Below are 15,162 nucleotides of genomic sequence, written 5' to 3'. Positions count from 1 at the left end.
CTAAGAACCATGAGTCCCAACGAAAGAAAGGAGATAAAGATGTAACATAGAGGTCAAAGACTGTAGCATCCTCAAATTTTGGTTGGTGGTATTAAATATTTTACCCTAAAGTATGTATAAATATATTTTTAAACATGGAACTAGGAGATAGTTGGATAGAAAAAAAAAAAAAAAGGAAAGAAAGGAGGGAAGGAAGGAGGGAGAGAAGACAGAAGGAGAAGGAGGGAGGGAGATCTTTTAAGATCTATCCACCCAAGAGGCCTAAAAACTGACCAACCCAGTAGCAATAAGCATCTCTAGTACTGAACTGTGTGGTCTTAACATTTTCCACTTGAAAACAAAACAAAGCAAACAAAGACAACAACCAAACACCAGGGCCTGTTGGAGAAAGTTAATTCAGTGCGTAGGGCAGGAAACATACAAAATAAACCTAGAACATCTTGTCCGAAAGATAGCAAGGAAGTTATGAAAGATTACTAGGTTATATCAAAAGGGTTTGAAGAAAACTTGAAGAGGATCCTAATGGCCAAAGGTGGAAAAATAGAGCATTTAAATAGATAACTGCAATTTATTAAAACCTATCAAGTGTGAGGAAATAAGTGAGCAGGAAGAAAACAGAAAGCAGGGTGCTTATCCCAGCAAGACCAAGACAGAAAACCTCATGTCAGTTTGTGGGGTTTGTCTTCTAGGTGGATTGAGCACAGTGATACTGAATCATGACTGTGTTTGCAGACATGATTCTAGGACAATCTATTACTCAAGAAAAACCAGAACAGCCATGGACCTGCTGGAGCCTTTACCCAGAGTCAGGGAAGGATTATTCCTACTGAATAAAGTTTCAAAGAATGGTGAAGGATTAAAAAAAAAAAAAAAAAAAGTGATGTTTTGATTATAATCCATGGGACTTGTTTATTCAACATATCAGTTACATGCATAAAATATAACTCCGTCCCCATGGAGCAGACAATCTAGAAAGATTTTACATGCATACAAATAACAATAATGCAAAATAGTATGAAATTTGTGCCACAATAGAGGCACAATCAAAATTCTATAGTTCAGTAGGCAGAAATATCACTTCTGACAATGGTGAGAGAGAAAAGTAGGATCAGAGCTGGTCTTTCAAGGATGAGTGGCATCTAGTAGGCAGAGATAACAGGGAAATCATGCTAGTCTAAGGAAATAGATTGAACAGAAATGCAGGATAGGAAAGTACAGGGACTGTCTTGAATTGCAATAGGAAATTCCAACTGTCTGGAGAGAAGGTATGTGATGAAGAAGTGAGAGACAAGGCTGGAAAGATGATTTGGGAACAGGCAGCTGCACAGGCCTGCATCATCAGTGTAAAAGCTTGGAATTTATCCCATAATAGAGAGTCACTGAAAGTTTTCAAATGAAATAAAAGTCCTACCAACTAAAAAGCATTTTAGAGTACATGAAGGATAGGCTCAAAGAAAGAGCATGCAGAAACAGAGGGACCAGTGAGGAGGCCACGGCAGTCATTAAAGAACCAGGCTGCCATGGTGGCAGTGGGGATGGAAAGGAAGAAAGGGGTGCCAGAAATATTTTGAATGAAATCTCAAAATAGATTTTTGATGAATGACTAGATACGGAGTTGAGAAACTTGAAGCAGATGAGGTTAACTGAAACTACATGATCAGAAAGAGCTACGATTGGAGAGGAGAGAATTTTGTGTCTTCTCAACTTGCAGTATGTTGAGTGGGAGAAGCAGGAATCAGAGAAGAGCTGGGGAGAAACTGGAATCAGAGAAGAGCTGGGGTAGGAAACAGTTTTATGAGACAGGCCCAAAATGCAACTCTGGGAGAGTAAATGAACACTCAAGGAAGTGCAGAGGAAGAAAAGAAAGGAATCAGTGACAGGCTCTTGGGAGAGACTGGTATTTGGTGAGGGCGGAAGGAATCAATGGAGAGTAGGGTAGACCCAGTGCAAATTCTCCGGCATAGTCTCCCAGGGCTTGCGCTGCCTACCCTGGGTGGATTACATCAACCCACCCGTTCCACTAGACACTCACTACCCAACAGAAGGCACACTGTAGAGTAGCACTTCACAACCTGTGACGAAAGACCCATTTTTCCTTTTCGATTTGTTAGAATCATTACTTGTATAAAATCAATATAAGTTAATCACTAAAAAAGAAAATGATCAAGTGCTTCGATGTTTTGGCAATATAAACTGCTGTGAAAGTTTTTGAAAGCTTACTTTCAATTTCTGTACTTACACCGTGGTAAATATAAACACCAACATATCCAAGTAGCGTAAGAGGAACTGACACCAAGACAGGATGCTGTTTCTAGTTCTGTTATTACCACTGTGACTACTGACAACCCTTTTAACTTCTTTGAGCTTACAGTCCCTTGTTTGTAAAGTAAGAGGATTAAATCTGTCCTATAAAGTCTAGATTGTATGGTGTTTAAATGTTAGTTGAAACCACAATGGCCTGATTAAATTATCATTCTGCCCATTCTCACTTCCGTGCCTAAGTGGGAAAGAACCGTTTTCATCTCCTGGAGTATTTCCCCCCTCCTAATATTTTAAAGTGTATTGTTGTATTTTGAGGCTAGGAGGCTCAGGGAGCCAGATTTTCTGCAAAACTATTCTGAACTAATCTCTAGTTGTCTCTAATCATGGTACATCAAAACCACAGGAAATCTAAAACAAAAACCTTAATCTGAATCACAGAGCCAGTTTACATAACAGGATCCATGATTCACCTACTCAGGATTCCAGGCTACCAGCACCCTGAACCGGGCTGAGGGTGTGCACGTTTCCACATGCCCCAGTCGATTTGAGATGGTCAGTAGCATTTATCATATCCTGTTTATCTTCTTGCTAACAGGCATACAGTAAATGCCCAACAGCTCTTTCCCAAGTAAATAAATGAATGAAGGTGAATGCCTCATGTCCTACAAAAGCCTTCCACACCCCAGGGTGACATTAAGTTTCTCTTTATTCAGTGTTTCCCTAGCACTTATTCCGTGAAGAAATTACCTGTTTTCTGTCATTTGCTGTAGGAATTGTGATTCACATCTCTGAAAAATGCCTGTCTGGACTGAACTGTGTCCCTCCCCTTTCTCCAAATTCATATGTTAAAGCCCTACCTCTCAATGTGACTGTATTTGGAGATAGGATCTGTAAGAGGGTAATAAAGGTTAGGAGAAATAATAACAATGAGGCCTTGATATGTTAGGGCTGGCATCCTTATATGAAGAAGAAATCTCTCTCTCCCTGCACATCGCAGAGGAAAAGCCATATGAAGAGACAGTGAGAAGACAGCCATCTGTAAACCAAGAAAAAAGTCCCCGCCAGAAACAGAATTTGCCAGTATCTTGATCATGAACTGTGAGACATTGCTTAAGCCACCTAGTCTGTGGTATTTTGTTATGGCGGGCCAAGCAGACTAATACAATACCCTTTCCTGATTTCTCCCATGCATGCATCAGATGATCGAATGAAACTAGTTCCATAAAAGCAAGAAAACAGGACTATTCACAAATACATGAAAATTAACTCTTGAACAACTATTGAGTCAAAAAGGAAATCAGAAGAAAATTAAAAAACATCTCAAGACAAACACAAATGAAAACAAAACATATCCAAACCTATGGGATGCAGGAAAAGTAGCAATATGGATGTTTATGATGATAAATAGCTATATTAAAAAAGAAGCAAGATCACAAATAGTAACTTTACACCTCAAAGAACCGGAAAAAGGATAAACTAGGCTCAACATTGGCAGAAGAAAGGCAAAACAAGTATCAGAGCAGAAAAAAAAAATGAAAGAGACTAGAAAGACAATTATAAAGATCAATGAAACTAAGAGGATAAACAAAATAGAAAAATCTTTATTTACACTAAGAAAAAAAACAGGGAAGACTCAAAATCACAAATAAAAGGAGACATTATAGCTGATAACACAGAAATACTAAGGATCATAGGAAACTACTATGAACAATTATGTGCCAACAAATTAGATAAACTAGAAGAAATGGATAAATTACTGGAGGCATATAATTTATCAAGATTGAAGCAGGAAGAAATAGAAAATGTGAACAGACTGATAACAAATAACGAAATTGCATCAGTAACCAAAACATCTCTCTCAACAAAGAAAACTCGAGGACTATCTGGCTTCACTGGTGAATTCTACCAAACATTTAAAGAAGAATTAATACCAATCCTTTTCAAATTCTTCCAAAAAATAAAAAAAAAAGGAGGAAACACTTCTAAATTCATTTTACAAGACCAACAATATCCTGGTATTAAAGACAGACAAGGGCACTACAAGAAAATTACAGGTCAATATCTCTGATGAACATAAATGCAAAAAATCCTCAACAAACCAAATTTATTAGTACATTAAAGGAATCTGGGGCACCTGGGTGTCTCAGTCGATTGGGTATCCAACTTTGGCTCAGGTCATGATCTCACAGTTTGTGAGTTCGAGCCCCTTGTCGGGCTCTGTGCTGACAGCTTGGAGCCTAGAGCCTACTTCAGATTCTGTGTCTCCCTCTCTCTCTGCCCCTCCCCTGCAAATGCTCTCTCTCAAAAAATGAATGTTAATGGGTGCCTGGGTGGTTCAGTCAGTTAAGCATCTGACTTCAGCTCAGGTCATGATCTTGCAATTCGTGAGTTCAAGCCCCACGTTGGGCTCTGTGCTGACAGCTCGGAGCCTGGAGCCTGCTTCGGATTCTCTGTCTCCTCTCTCTCTGCCCCTCCCCCACTCATGCTCTGTCTCTCTCTCTCTCTCTCTCTCAAAAATAAACATTAAAAAATTAAAAAAAATAAATATTAAAAAAATTTTTAAAAAGGAATCATACACATGATCAAGAGAGATTTATTCCTGAATGTTTCAAAATATGCAAGTCAACAAATATGTTACAGCACATTAATACAATTAAGGATAAAAAGAATATGAGCATCCCAATGTATGAAGAAAAAATTTTGGACAAAATTCAACATTCTTTCATGATAAAAACTCTCAACAAGTTAGGTACAGATGGACTGCATCTCAACATAATAAAGGCTATCTATGATAAGCCCACAGCTAACATCATACTCAATGGTGAAAAGCTGAAAAGTTTTCCTCTAAGAGCAGAAACAAGTCAAGAATCCCCACTCTCATCACTTCTATTCAACATTGTAGTGGAAGTCCTAGCCCAAGAAATCAGACAAAAAAAAAAGGGGGGGGGGCATGGAAATAGTAAAGGAAGAAGTTAAATCTTCTTTGTCTGTAGATAATATTATATATAGACCAGCCTAGTGTCTGTCAAAAAACTATTAGGCTAATAAATTTAGTAAAATTTCAGGATACAAAATCAATACACAAAAACTAGTTGTTCTTCTATATACTAATAGTGCACTATTCAAAAAAGAAATTAATAAAACCCTATTTACAATAGATTCAAAACCAATAAAATATTCAGTAATAAATTTAACCAAGGGGGTGAAAGATCTGTTCCCACAAAAACTATAAAATATTGATGAGAGAAACTGAAGATGATACAAATAAATGGAAAGATATTCCGTGTTTATGGATTGAAAGAATATTGTGAAAATGTCCATACTACTCAAAGCAATCCATAGATTCAATGCAATCCCTATCAGAATTCCAATGGTATTTTTCACAGAAATAGAAAAATCAATCCTAAAATTCATATGGAAGCACAAAACACCTTGAACAGCCAAAGCAATCTTGGGGAAGAACAAACTAGAGACATCACACTACCTGCTTTCAAACTGTATTATAAAACTGTAGTAATACAAACAGTATGGTATTGACATAAAATCAAACATACAGACAAATGGAACAGAATCAAGAGCCCAGAAAGAAACCCACACATACATGGTCAATTAATTTTCAACAAAGGTGTCAAGAATAAACAGTGCGGAAAGGAGAGTTGCTTCAATAAATAATGTTGGGGAAACTGGATATACACATGCAGAGGAATGAAATTTGGGACCCCTACCTTATACCACACACAAAAATCAACTGAAGTGTACTAAAGACTTGCAGATAAGACCTAAAACCATTAAGCTCCTAGAGGAGAACATAGCAGACCATTGGCATTGGTTAGGCAATGATTTTTTTTTGGATTTGCCAACAAAATCTAAGGCAACAAAAGCAAAAATAAACAAATGGGACTACATCAAACTAAAAAACTTCTGTACAGCAAAGGAAATGATCAACAAAATAAAGGGCAACCTATGGAGTAGGAGAAAATATTTACAACCACATATTCAAAAAAGGGTTAATATCCAAATTATACAGGAACTCCCACACTTCAATAGCAAAAAACCCCACATGACCCAATTAAAAAATGGGCAAAGGACTTGAATAGACATTTTTTTCCAAATAAGACATACAAATGGCTAACAGATACATGAAAAGATGTTCAACATCACTCACTAATCATGAGGGAGATGCAAATCAATACAGTAATAAAATATCACCTCACATCTGTTGGGATGGCTATTGTCAAAAAGAGATAACAAGTGCTGGTGAGGATGTGAAGAAAAAGGACTTGATACACTGTCAGTGGGAATGTAAACTGGTATGAAACTGGTATGAGACTGGTATAGATGGTATGAAAAACAACACGGATGTTTCCTCAAGAAATTAAAACCGGAACTACCATATGATCCCGATACCTCGCTTCTGGATGTGTATCTCAAGGAAATGAAATCATTATCTCAAGGAGATATCTACACTCCCATGGTCATTGCAGCATTATATATGATACACAAGATATTGAACAACCTAATTGTCCTTCGAAAGATAATGGATAAAGAAAATGTGACACACACACACATCATATACACAATAGAATATTATTCAGCCTTTAAAAACAAGAAAATCTTGTCATTTGCAATAACGTGGATGACTCTGGAGGGCATTTCACCAAGTGAAATCAGCCAGATAGAAGACAAATACCACACATTATCACTTATATGTAGAGTCTTAAAAAAAAAAAAAAAAAGCCAAACTCATAGAACTAGAGAGTAGAATGGTGGTTATCAGAGGCTGGAGGAAATAGGGAGGGGTTGGTAAAAAGGTACATTGACTTTTAGTTATGAGATGAATAAGGTATCAAGATCTAATGAATTGTATGGTGACTACAGTTGCCAATACTTGAATGGATTTTAAGTGTTCTCACCCACCTACCCTCACCCAAAAAAAGGGAAATATGTGGTGATGGGTGTGATGGATGTGTTAAGTCTAAGAATCCTTTTACAGTTTATTTATATATCAAATAATCACTTTGTACACAGTAAACACAATTATACTTTGATAAGACAAAAATAATTTGAGTCCATTTTCCTAATTTTAGAAGGATAAATATGAAGGGTAGCAAAGGTGTTATGAGATTGAAACTGCAAATAATTACAAAAACAGAACCACAAATATTTGCAAACCACGTATTTGATAAAGGGTTAATAACCATAATAAACTGGATGCATCACTGTTATTCAATAAATGGACGAATGAGAATCTCAAACGCAAAGGATGTTCACCGACATCATCAATTTCCTTCCTCCATCACAAGAAATACCAGGAGAGAGAGGTAGTGATTTTTGGTAACTGACATCTCCAGTATGCTTAAATACTTAATTCTTGTGCTATTCTACTGCCCTCTGCTGGACGTATGTGATACTCAAAACTACGTCTAGAGTGGTGGCAATAGTGCTCATTATCATATTAGCAGCAGCATTAAAGGTCAAGCACTGTGCTAAGTGCTTTACACGCACTATTGAATTCAATCCTCTTAATAACTCTATAGCTAGAAAATGCTATTCTCATTTTGTAGGTGAGGAACCTGGAGGTTCAAAGGCAAGCAAAACTAGGGGCGCCTGGGTGGCGCAGTCGGTTAAGCGTCCGACTTCAGCCAGGTCACGATCTCGCGGTCCGGGAGTTCGAGCCCCGCGTCGGGCTCTGGGCTGATGGCTCGGAGCCTGGAGCCTGTTTCCGATTCTGTGTCTCCCTCTCTCTCTGCCCCTCCCCCGTTCATGCTCTGTCTCTCTCTGTCCCAAAAATAAATAAACGTTGAAAAAAAAAATTTTTAAATAAAAAAATAAAAAAAACAAAGGCAAGCAAAACTAAGTTTACATAACTAAAGAAAGGGAACTGAGAATTAAATACTGGCTCTAGAACCCAGCTCTCAGCTACCTCTTGTTCACTAAACACAAAACTTTCATACTATCAACTGTATTAGAAATAAACCTGGAAAGGTATTTTCATTTGAGACCTGTTTATTCACTAACAATGGAATCGAGAATATGACCTTTATTCTAAAAGCCCAAATGTATATCTTCTAAGTTTTCCCTCTTAGGAAGCCCCAAATTATTCAAAAAGGAAAAGTTTACTCCTCAATCAAGAGCAGGAGAGTGTTTCTTAGGGGTTCTCACGTGTGATCCATGAATCTCTTGCATCAGAATCATGTGAATTACTTGTTCAGTACACAGAATCCCAGGCATCCAGATGTACTACTATTGGAGGTAGAGAGGACAGAACATTACTATGGCATCATGTGTTACTAGTGTAGGGAGGGACAGAAAGAAAAATCAAAGATGATTCCTAGGATTTTTGGCTCAGCAACAGGATTGGTAGTAATGACATTAATTGAGATGGGGAAAATTGGAAGAAGAGAATGGGTTTTTAGCAGTTCACTTGTGATAGGTGGGTGTTTGGCAGTGGATAAAAACTGGGAGCTTTGATTTTGACATGTTAAGTTTGTAATGTCTAACAGACAGCCAAATAAAAATGGAAAACAGAGGAAACTACAAAGGAAATAACTGAGACTTACTTTTTTAAATTCAAAACCGTGTAAGATCGATCCATGTTGTGTTATGTTTATCTATTCTGTTTCTAATAGCCATGTAGTACCTCGTAACCCTACCAATGAAAATAGCCAGATTGCTTCCAACTTCTGTTACCACGAATAATACAGCAATGGCATCCTCCTATCTGTTCCCTGTAAAATAATAATAAATATATATTGATCCTTGCCCTCAGCTCTTAACACAAGGCTCCTAAACCTCTTAGAAATTCCTAAGTGATAAGAACACTAAGAGCATCTTTTGTTCTACTGAGGTGATTCTGGGTAGGTTCTTGGTTGGCTGCTGGTAACCAGGAAGATCAAGCCATGATTAGAAGCTTGGAATTTTCAATCCCACCTGTCATCCTCCAGAGAGAGAGGGGCTAGAAATAGTTAATGATTGATTATGCCTATGTGAGGAAGTCTTCATAAAATCTCAATAGTACATACAGGGTTACTTTCAGTTGGCCAAACACAGCCACACCGGGAGGGTGAAGCATCCCAATTCCACAGGGACAAAAGCTCCCGCACTCAGGACCCTCCCGGACCTCATGCTATATAGATCTCTTCATCTGGCTGTTCATCTGTATCCTTTATCATATCTTTTAATAAACCGGTAAAACATTAAGTGTTTCTCTGAGTTCTGTGAGCCACTCTAGAAAATTGAGACCGAGGAGGGCATTGTGGGAACCTATAATTTGTAGCCAAATTGGACTAAGTTGTGAGTAACCTGGGGGCCTATTACTTGGAACTGGGATCTGAAGTAGGGTGGATAAGTCTTACGGGACTGAGCTCTTAAACTTTGGGACTGATAGCATCTCCAGGTAGTGAGAACTGAGTTGAATTACAGGACGCCTAACTGGTGTCACAGAAAATTGCTTGACGTGGGGAAAAACCTCCACACAGTTGGTGACTAGAAGTAAAATGTTCTACACAAGTAGTAAAGGAGAAACACAGGTGCAAAATATATCCCTATAAGATCTTCTGCATCTATTCCTTTGGATTATACACTCAAGAGTGAGACATTCTTAATTTGACCAGGTATTACCAGATTCATCCCTAAAATGGCTGTGTCAGTCTACACTCCAGCAGTGCACAAGGGTTGGTTCCAATATCTTCACATGTCTTTGAATGCCTGCCATTATCCAACAAAATGTTTGCCAACTGAATAGGTACAAAGAAGCATCTTGTTTTAACATCTTTCTGGTAAGTTTGACTATCTTTTTTTCTTTTTTTTGTTTGTTTATTTTTGAAAAAGGTGGGGGTGGGGAGAATCTCAAGCAGGCTCCGCTCCATTAGTGCAGAGCCGGACATGGGGCTCGAACTCACAAGCTGTGAGATCAAGACCTGAGCAGCAATCAAGAGTTAAACACTTAGCCAATGGAATCGCCCAGATACTCCAAGTTTGAGTATCTACACATCTTAGCTTTTTGAGTTTTTCTTCTATAAACTGCCTATTCATATTTCATCTTTTTAAAAAAAAATTAGAATTCCTGGCTGTGGACTTTGAGTCTATAAAGTGGCCCACAACGATCCTTGCCTCACAGCATTCACATCTTTGTATAGTTGCCTTCCACACTGGATAGGGCTGACCTGTGCAACCACACCGGATAGGGCTGACCTGTGTAACCACACCGGATAGGGCTGACCTGTGTAACCACACCGGATAGGGCTGACCTGTGTAACCACACTGGATAGGGTTGACCTGTGAAGCCACACTAGATAGGGTTGGATACTAGGGAAACCACGCTGTGAATTCTCAGACTAGGTCATAAAATATACTGTGGTTTCTGCCGTACTCTCTTGATGACTTGTTCTTGGAAAAGCCCCATCATGTCGCGAGGACACTCAAGAAACCTGATGGAGAGGTCCACATGGTGACAAATAATCACTAGTCAGCACCAACCTGCTGGTCATCTGCCAAGACAGTCATCTTAGAAGCGGATCCTCCAGGTCCAATCAAACCTTCAAGCACCTGCAACCATGGCCAACATGCTGACTGGCAACATCACTAAGACCTTGCCCAGAAACACAGCTAAGCCACTCCCAAATTCCTGATCTACAGAGACTGTGAGATAATAAGTGATTATTACTGTTTTAAGCCACTAACATTTTGGGGCAATTTGTTATGCAATGGACTGACACCCTGATTTTTCTGTTGTTGATTTGTAGGATTTCCTTGGATAGTCTAAAAAGATGAGTCTCCTGTCAGTTTTAGACTTTATAAATATCCTTTTCTAGACTACCGTTTAATAGAAAATTTGTCTGTATTGTCTTTTTAAAACAAATTCATAATTTTCATATAGTAAAATTCATCTATTTGCTGAATTATGGTTCATGCTGGGTAGGGGAAGGACTGGTTTTCAAGGAGACTTCTACATACTAGGTCACAAGGTATTTCCTATATTTTCTTCTAGAAAGTTTTTAATTTTACCTGTGATGGCTGTTCTGGCCTACTTCATCCTCTCTTCAGGGAAGGTTTACCTCAATTCAGGCATATGTAATTTTTTGCTGCAAGAATATGCCCCTTCAAATCTTTGCAAGTAGAAAGAGTGTAAGTTATAAATTCAAAGCATTTTCCATTCTGTAGCTTAACAAGTAATAAGCTTTACCTATAAAGCTCACGTGCTTTTAAGAGTTCCTTCTAACAAGCTGTTATTCTTACCTAATATTTTAGGAAAATCTAGGCTTGAGTTGCTTGGTTGTCTGTCCTTACTTCAAATAGAAGTCTATATCCTAAAAAATAAATAAAGCATTATTTAGGTAAGTGAGCTTCACAGAGTGCTTTAGGAGCTCTTAAGTCATTATCACATCATCATGTATTTCCAGAATAAATCATTCATGTGCAGAGGTCAGAATAAACATTCTTCTATTTGGCTTAGCTGAGGAGTATATTTTGAAGCTAGTGTTTTAAAGTTTATTTGAGAGAGAGAGATAGAGGGCACACATGAGTGGAGGAAGGGCAGAGAGAGAGGGAGAGAGGGAATCCCAAGCAGGCACCATGCTCAGCACACAGCCCCATGTGGGGTTCAATCTCATGGAGCTGGTAGATCATGACATGAACTGAAATCAAGAGTCAGATGCTTAACCAGAAGAACCACCCAGGCACCCCAGAAATTGATGTTGTAAAAAACATAAAGACCTCTGCCTCAAGATGTAGAGAGCTGAAAAAAGTATTTCTTCCATCCTTGTGGCAAAAAAAGAAAACTAGCTTCAAATTTAAGAATTTATGTAAACCCACAGGAGACCTGAGGTTGCAGAGAAAACACCTGGTCCAAAAGCTTCCCTCCAGCAAGAAAGAAGGGTGGCACAAGCCCACCAGAGGGAGTAAACTGGTATGGCTGGGAAGCAGTGAAGGCAGACTCCAGAATGCAGAATACTGTGAAACCTTTGGGGCTAAACATACTGGGGGGAGTCCACACCCTCTTCTTCCATGGACTCCATGTGGCACTCACAGAAGAGATCAGAAGGAGCCTTAAGAAGTATCTGCTGTGGTGCTGACCCAGGGTGGGGGAACAGCAGCTATGCACGGGTGGGGGGGGCTAGAAACTCCACCAAGATTGTTCCCCTCTATCTCTACTATAGAACAAAATCCCTCCAAAAAATACAGATTACCAAACTCAAGAATAGTTATATCATAAACAAAGTAACTGAATTTGTATTTAAAACTTCCCCAGGGGTGCCTGGGTGGCTCAAACGGTTGGGCATCCGACTTTGGCTCAGGTCATGATCTCATGGTCTGTGAGTTTGAGCCCCACGTCGGGCTCTGTGCTGACAGCTCAGAGCCTGGAGCCTGCTTCAGATTCTGTGTCTCCCTCTCTCTCTGACCCTCCCCCGTTCATGCTCTGTCTCTCTCTGTCTCAAGAATAAACATTAAAAAAAAAAAAATTAAAAAACAAAAAACAAAAAAAAACTTCCCCCAAAATCTCCAGGCCCAGATAGATGATTTCACAGGAAAATTCTATTTGTACACAATATCTTCGAGAAAATACAGAGGCAACACTTCCCAACTCATACTATTGGGCTAACATTACTGGAAAACCAAAATCAAAATTAAAGACATTAGAAGAAAACCATTGGCAATATCCCTCATGAACATAAATGTAAAACTCATCAATAAAATTTCAGCAAATTTGAATCCAGCCATAATAAAAATATGTGGTTCATCTGAGGAATGCAAGGCTATCGCAATAATCAATGTAATCCTTTTTTACAGGCATAATACAAAACACTATATGACTGTTTCAATAGATACAGAAGACAAATTTGACCAAATTTAACATTTATAACAAAAATTCAGCAAACTAGGGATAGAAGGGAGATTCCTTAACCTAATAAAGGCTTAACACAAAAAGCTACAACTAACATCCTACTTAATGGTGAGAAACTGAGTGCTTTCTCCCAAAGATCAGGAACAGGAAAGGATGTCCACTCACATTACTCCTAATCAACACTGTACTGTTCAATTAGGTAAGAAAAATACAAGACACATAGATTGGAAACAAAAAAGTAAAATTATCTATATATGCAGATGATATGATTGTCTATATAGAAAATCTATAGGACCTGCAATAAACAGGAATTGAAAATGAATTTAGCAAGGATACAGAACACATCAGTATATGAAAGTCTGTTGTATTGCAAGCAATAAACAATTGGAATTTGAAATTAAGAAACCTAGTCTGACTTCAGCTCAGGTCATTATCTAAGCTCATGGGTTTGGGCCCCAACGTCAGGCTCTGTGCTGGTAGTTCAGAGCCTGGAGCCTGCTCTGGATGGTGTCTCCCTCTCTCTTTGCCCCTCCCCTGCTCGTGCTCTGTCTTGCTTTCAAAAATAAATAGTAAACATTAAAAAAAAAAAAAGAAAGAAACCTAGCAGACACCACCTTAATCAACTGCTTCCTAACATAATGTTAAAAGGGCACACCAGCTCTGTGGTATTCTTTCCCAAATTTTTTAACCTCAGTCTCATCATGAGAAAACATCAGATAAATCCAGATTGAGGGGTATTGTACAAAATTTCTGACTATTACTCTTTAAAACTATCAGGATCATGAAAGATAAAGACAGAAACGGTCACAGATTGGAAGAGACTTAAGACAACTAAATACAGTGTATCCTAGATTGGATTCTGGAACAGAAAAAAGACATTAAGTAAAAAAAACTCGGGGGAGTGTGAATAAAATCTGCAGTTAATAGTATGATATCAATGTTAATTTCTTAGTTTTGATAAACATGGTTACATAAGATGTTACAACAGAGGATGCTGGGTGAAGGGTATACAGGACTTGTAATGCTTCTGTAAATATAAAATTATTTCAAAATAAAGTTAAAAAATAAAGAAAACTATTGCCATTTGCTACTATTTATACAAATCAGAGTTTAAAAATACCACCACGAAGCTAATATAAAAAGTAAATTAGGTGCAAAGGCTTTAAGACTGTCATCCATGATCCAAATTTCATCAAAACAATTATTGTTCTCATAAAACTCATGAGTTTAAAAACACATTCATACCATTAACACATCCATTTTGTATATATTAAGGATCTATACAAAGATTTCAATTGGAAAAAATTACTGAAACTAAAAAAAGGTTTGACCAACAAAATGGCTTATGCCACCTAGTGGTGACTGAAATATGACCTTTACTTGAAAAGATTTGAGGTTATCTATATTATTGATAAGACTAACTGGGAAAAAGTGCTGACTATGTGATAATATCTAATAATGGATATAATTTAGATTAAAGGTATTCAAAAATAGAACACTTCAGTAAAATCAGTTTGGAAGATTAACAAAGGAAAAGAGCTGGCTGGCTTTATGAGCAAGCAGGATATCTGAAGTGTATTCGATGATGCTCATTTTTGTATCTCCATATGACACCCTATCAGACAGCATCTTAACTCTACCAAAACATTATCTTTATAATGGAGATTTCCTTGCAATAAAAGAACTGAACTACAAATGGGAAAAGGAGAAAAGTAAAGGGGCACTGAAAGAGAGTATTCTTGAATGATGAGAAAACAGCAACAACAAAACAAGGAAAGTTCCTTAGAGGCAGGGTTAGCCATTCCATTATATGCAGAATGGAAAGAACAGAGCCAAGAGGCAAAGTACAAAGAGAATATATCCTAATGGGCATTCTGGTCCTTCTCCCTAGTTGTCCCACAGTAGAATGCATTTGATCTTTCTGAACTTCTACACCCAGATCTATACACTGATGTGATACAACCAAGAGATCCCTTTAAATTCTAATATTCTACCATGCAATTTCCAGAGATTTTTTTTTAATGTTTATTTTGAGAGAGGGAGATGAGAGAGACAGA

Source organism: Lynx canadensis, chromosome C2, assembly GCF_007474595.2.
Source record: "Lynx canadensis isolate LIC74 chromosome C2, mLynCan4.pri.v2, whole genome shotgun sequence".
Lineage (NCBI taxonomy): Eukaryota > Metazoa > Chordata > Mammalia > Carnivora > Felidae > Lynx > Lynx canadensis.
This window is presented reverse-complemented; position numbering follows the sequence as displayed.